This window comes from Lygodium microphyllum, chromosome 27 (genome assembly GCF_053477565.2).
Source record: "Lygodium microphyllum isolate KBCC chromosome 27, Lygodium_microphyllum_v1.1.10, whole genome shotgun sequence".
In the NCBI taxonomy this organism is placed as follows: Eukaryota; Viridiplantae; Streptophyta; class Polypodiopsida; order Schizaeales; family Lygodiaceae; genus Lygodium; species Lygodium microphyllum.
In genome coordinates, this window is record NC_141161.1 from 55,806,040 (window position 1) to 55,812,623 (window position 6,584).

Genomic DNA, 6,584 nt, shown 5'->3' on the forward strand with positions numbered 1-6,584 from the left:
ACATACACATGATATATATTGTGTCACAAGGATAGTTGGGACCACCTTAAACCTTCTATTCAACCCTAATGTAGCACAAGAAGGTGGAAGATGTGTTTACTTGGCACAACAGACACCAGGGGACCACATGGTGCACTACCGCCTTGTATAGGTGCTATGCTAATATGCATGCATGGTGGATCTCCAATGGTCTTTGGGTCCTTTCCATCCTCTCAGAGATGGCATCCAACCATATCCGCTTTTTAATCTCCCTTAGGGTGATCCTCTTAGGTAAGATATCTAATGGTCCCTCCCCATTTAGACCCAACACCTTTTCTTGATGATAAATCCCTATGTCGCACATGGGAAGGATTCAAGGAAAACATGAAATCTCCTATGTTCAAATGGATCAAATGCTCAGAGAGCATTGTTAAGGCCACAAAGAGACATGGCACCAAGATGGTTGCTTGTAGAAGAGGGAATTGCCCCCTTGTTGCTAAGGCATGAGAAGTTGCTATAAGTGCTCTTGGCATTACTCTTTGAGATCATGTACTGCAGTTGGAATCGAGGAGTTTTTCTGAAAGGAAGAAGAAAGGAGGGTCTCTATTGCTAAGGTCCAACTCAAAGGTATGTGAGACATCATGGGTGATGCTCTAACTACTTGGTCTCTAGGTGCACTTAGATCTAAACACAAGATAGAAACCATCGTTTTTGTAGAAGATGAGATGGGTAATATGTTTTTTGATGATCAAGGGATTGCTTGGATGTTTAGTTGCCACCTCTCCTTGATTGCTCAAAACTGATCCCCCAAAGTCACATGACTATGAAGCTAGGTTGAGGCCTTCTTTAGAGACTTTGTTAAAGGGATCCCTATGCATGAAGCTCTAATGCTCAAAAAGCCCTTCTACAAGGATGAGAACAATATAGTACTATGGGCAATGAAAAAGGGGGAGGCCCAATGCCATGATGGCCTCCCCCTTGAACTTAATTGGGTTCGTGCCTCAAGATACCTCTCTGAGATTTTAAATATAGGGCTCATTAAATTAGTGCCCAAGTCCTTTGAGAGAAGCAAGCCAACTCACTGCAGGCCTATTAACAATGCTCCCCTGTGCATACAAGGTTCTAGCCAAAACTTTGGCTATGAGAATTGGGATATTGTTGTCCAAAGTGGTCTACTAGAGAAAATATGGTTTCATCCATGGGTGCTCTATACAGAATGTGGTTATGAACCTTGTGCTTGCTATAGATGAGGCTCTGATTTACTAAATCAACTTTTTCTTTGTCAATATGGACCTTGATCTTAGGGATGGAGGAACCTAGAAAGAACTACATGCGATCAATTGCTCATCAATTGGCCTTACAGAGAGAGAGTCATTGGCTTTGTAAGGTCACATCCGGACACAAAACCCAATGGTCAACTTCACCAAACCCCAAACTGGTGCACCTAACTAAGCTTATAACATCCCCCATAGGCAACCCACTCTGGGTGTGCAAGAAAGAAAGGGATATTAAAGATCCGTAGTGACAAATGACAATCAATAGGCTACTTATTAGAGCTAGGTTCTCCAAGATTGTTAAGGTACGTTTGTGGTGTGTATCATGTAGGAATAACAAGGAATGTACCAAGCACCTGTTCTGGGGTTTCCCCTAGTCCCAAGTAGTTTGGAATGAACATAGAGTGCCAATGACATGGTAAGAGTGCACATGGAAGTTTGTCTTATAAAGAAATAAAAATGGGAAATAGATTGAAAAATGGTTATATAAAATACATTGGTGCCTATATCCATAGCCCATCTAGTTGTCCTATCACTATAATATGTAGGTGTCCCAAAAGATTACCCACAAAAAAATGCATGATCATAAGAAGGGGACCTAAAGTGATTCTAATTAAAGGTGGTTTACAGAACAAGCATTACCAAGGTGGAGAGAGAACAAGATAAATCCATATACTTAGGAGTTTGTTGCTCGTTTAAAGGTCCTATATGAGCAAAAAGATAAGTGTTGTGTTAATGCTTTTGGGGGTGCATTTTGTGTTAAGTCTGGATTCTTTGGCCACAAATTCCCTATTTCTAGTCTCCCCACAACTCTTAATGATTCTTTCTTTCAGAAGCACATAAGTCATTGTGGGGAAAATCACATTAGTTTTCCTTGTTTATCTTTGGTATTGATTTTTAATGGTGACTTTCCATATAAGTAAGTTGATCTTGGGAGATAGGGTACTCAACCACACAATTCTCATCTTGTACTTCCAAGTCCCCGATTGAGTCCTTGATACCTCCATTCTGTTACTACCTTCTTTCACTTCTTGAAATCCTTTCTACTTTTGGCAACTTACTCTTGTTTACTGTTACATATGACTAACTAATAACTAACTATTAGCCAACATTTGAGTAGCTAAATACGTATAAACACTTATAGTAGACATGATAGTTTGATTAGTAGAGGGGGACAATTTATTGTCTTCAACATGGACTCAATGAAATTGAACTATCAGTGAGCTTTTGATGAGGATGAGCTATATGTTTGTTTATTGTTATTACTCAATTGAATTTGGTTCTTTTTTTGTATTAGAAAAGATATTTTGATTGAGTGAATTGTCTACTTTAGTTCTTAATAATGGTGCCCAACACTCACATTGAGTAGAAAACTCACATTGTCAAAATTAGATGCCACCAACAATTAGCCCAACAAGTAGTCCAAGAGATAGACCTTGCTGTCAAAGAGATCAGGGACTTCTGATTCTAGCTTGTTAGGGGTAGATAGAAGTGGATTTCTGAATTGATATATTGCCATATCACCTTCAATCTTCCATATAAAGGCTAGGTAGTTGTAGATGAATATCTCAATTTCTTGTAGAGTATGTCCATAACTCATTCAATTCTCACTAAATAATATCAACCCCCAATGGATAGCCTAAGTATCTAAAGGTTATTCTAGGATAAGGTCGGGCTTCTCCTCTACCTCTTTCTACCTAGGTCTATTGTGCTATTCGCGATTGGGTTGTGTGAATGTGTTGGCCCTACCACGATTGTTTAGCTCATTTCATTTTACATAAACTTTAGCTAGAATCAGAAGCACCGAAAGAAGCCCAATGTGCTTACCACAGGTATTGTCATCCCAACCATCTGCAGCTCATGATGTACAACATTGTCTACAGGATGATGTTCAACACAAGGTTCAAATTAAGGGTTTGATGACCCCCTCTATGTGCAGCTCATGACCCTTAATAGGGACAATGGCCTTCTCGTGCAGAGCTTCAAGTACAATGTCTATGGTGACTTTGTGCCTTCCTTCAAGCCCTTCCTCCGCGGGTACCTCAAGCAAGTCTCGGACGCCAACCAGCGGAGGCACGCATTTCTTCGGGATGCATTTCTTAACGAGCGCAATTAGAAGCAAGAGTTACTCGTCATTTGCTGCTTTATATGGATGGCCTGTGATCAAGATAACGAAGAAATATCTCTCTGATCTGTTTTTGTTGTTGCGATGAATCTACAATACACTAAATATATATGTACACATACACATTCTGTAAAGGTAACAGCTCATTAAGACTGTGATGAGCCCCTTGAAAGCGCACATGCTGTTTTCCTACGAGGATGAAGAGGTTAGTATGAGCTACCACCCACCGTCCTCCCTCCAAGCTCCCTCCCTGTCTGTAGATTCCGACCATCTATTGTACTGTACCAAAGGAAACATTACTTAACCTAAATGCTATGTATTGAGGATTTTGAGACCCACGGTGCAATGCTTTAATCTACAAACAGGTTCCGATGTTGTATGGGTGCAATTCCTACCATTCTGCAAGACCTGTAATTTCTGATGTATTCTTCTAATTGGCTTTGCAGGCAGAAGGGGGAGAAGATTGGAGTGGACTTCTTTCTGGACGCCTTCCTCAAAGGAGAGATCTGTGAAAACAGTGTGCTGTATCTTATTCAAAACATGAATGTTGCAGGTAGGCTATTCGCCTGTATCTTGCTGTAGAAAATTCAATCTTCTCACTTGGAGCATCGAACAATCTTCAATACTTCTGGGGGCCTTTACAAACCTGATCTGTATATAGATAGGGAGTTCTCCTCACTCATGGTGGAAGAAAAATGTCTAATAATGGATGACACTCTACTCAGTATTGTACACCTGTAGGTGCTACAAGGAATCACTTTAGGGAAAATTGATTCTATAAAGTGCTTAGATTCTTCACCTTGTCAAACATTCATGAATTATGTTCTTATATGATTGTTTGGACTTATTTTCATGTGCAACAATTGAGACCACATTGTGATCACATCGAAATGGGACGTTGCAGAGCTAGTGAACAATCCATACATCCAAAAGAAGATAAGGGATGAATTGAATTCAGTGTTAGGAAAGGCTGTACCAATAACTGAGCCTGATGTTCCAAATCTAGCCTACTTGCAGGCAAGCTTCCCAGATTTGTGCATAATTTTTGGACCCTTGAAAATATTCTGCATGTATATGTGGATGAAATGCAAGATCTGTGCAAAAGATTATTTGGAACTGTAGCACTTCATGTGTGCAAAATTCTCTTCAAGTCAATGAAGATGAAGAAACATCGATACCCAGCATTGGTGTTGTTTGTATCAGGCCACAGTGAAGGAAATCCTCCAAAGAAACATGCTTATTCCCTTGTTGGTACCCCATACGAACCTCCAAGCAGCCAAGCTATGAGGCTATGACATTCCAGCAAACACAATAGTTTTAGTAAATGCATGGGTCATAGCAAATGATCCCATGTATTGGGACAAGCCAGAAAAGTTCATGCCGGAGCGGTTTTTGGAGTGGAAGATAGAGCTCAATGGGGCTGACTTCAGGTTAATCCCATTTGGCTCAAGCAGGAGTTGTCTAAGGAGTATTATAGCTTTGCCAATACTAGCACTGGTGTTGGGCAAGATGGTGCAGGCCTTTGAGCTTCTACCTCCACCTGGCATGGATAAAGTGGACCTGAGGTCTGTTGGAGGAGGGCAGTTGAGTCTCAGTATTGCAGTGAGGTCCACTGTGGTGGTCAAGCCAATGGAAGAGAGAGAGAGAGAGAGAGAGAGAGAGAGAGAGAGAGAGTGTGTGTGTGTGTGTGTGTGTGTGTGTGTGAGTTGATGAATATCTGGGGTGTTGTGCTTCTACTGCCTAGAAGCCCCTACAGCCTGTAATTCCTCCATGAATTGGACAATGGTAGTCTAATTGGACAATGGTGCCCAAGACTCACATTGAGCAGAAAACTAAGGACATAGGGCACATGAAGAAGGTGATGATGAGGAGTCAGGATAGTTGGGAACTGGCTGCTAACATGAAGGGCTACATCAAGCAACATCAATCACCATGGCATGGCTTTCATCAGAGGCACCATCAGTAATATTTAAGCACATGTACTAATTACCAGTCAATGTTGGTTTCCAGCTTGCAAGATGTCAGTGGGATGCTACCTTATGAAATGCCAAAGGATCATGACACAAAGGAAGTAACCACAAATGCTCAGGTGAGAGTTTTAAGAAATTTTCTTGTCCTTTTCTTCAACATGGTTTTTTAAGAATAGTAGATCAAATTTGAAGAGATGCAAAATTTGAAGCCAATTTTCAGTTGGATGAGCCATTCAGTGCATGACAAGTCCATTATGCAATCTCTTTATGGGCTGCGAGTAGCTTCAGGGAGACGCTTGACATCAATAGAGCAGCTAATATATGGCATAAGAAAGACAACGCAAGCTTGGGCAGTTGTTCCTTCATACTGGGTTTGCCTAGCTCCTTGCCTTGTATTCATGATGTGTGATGTCATCTTTCAGCTCCAGCTATGTTGTTGATCCCTTGGTAGTTCTTTAATGGTTTTGAATAATATAATTAGCTACACTTTATTTTTCTAGAAAAGGCTGAATTGGTGAGTCAAGAGGCATTAAGTGTTGGGTAGGAAAGTCAAAGACAGAGATTGAGGAAGGAATAGCAGGGCAGGGAGCTGATGTATCATGTACAGAAAGTTATACACTAGAAAGGAGAGGAGTGGATCAGGTTGAGGATAAATAAGGATGGGCAAGGCAAACTAGGAGGGGATGCCTTATGATTTTGTAAAGCACTATTGATAGGTTTCTCTTTGATTCTATAGTATTAGGTGGTGTTAAGGTGTAACCAACTAAAATATTTGTATGTATGAGTGTATAAACATTGAATTTGGTTTCTTTATAATGCTATCAGTATACTAACTCCAAAATTTGCAGCCATCATTTGAAGGATCACAAGTTGCAACTTTACATGGTGCTAATTTTAACTCTTCAAATAGGTTATGGCTGAGGGAGCAGCAACACATCATTTGAAATTATTGATCCCTACGTTGCTCAGGTACCAGTTCTCACCAATAAAAATCTTAATTTTGATGCATAATCACTTTCAGAATTGTGTCTAGGATAGCAATTAATAAACAGTGCATGCCTTTCTCCTTTGAAGCACCCCATATCATAGGTAGGACGTTTCAAAAAGCATGTGGATAGACATGTTTTGGAGTACAGTCATTAGTGCAAACATCACTAGCAGCAATGTGTAAGCTGAGGGCTGCAGGCTCACAGCGACATCACATGTGGAAGAAGTAGGAGATGTATTCAACATAGA

The 6,584-nt window shown here is 40.6% G+C and overlaps 1 pseudogene; it reads left to right on the forward strand.

The window, feature by feature from the left end:
• The window catches only part of LOC148012341 (trans-cinnamate 4-monooxygenase-like), a 51,574-nt pseudogene extending 45,282 nt beyond the window's left edge, over nt 1-6,292 (forward strand).
• The last annotated feature ends 292 nt before the right edge of the window (nt 6,293-6,584 follow it).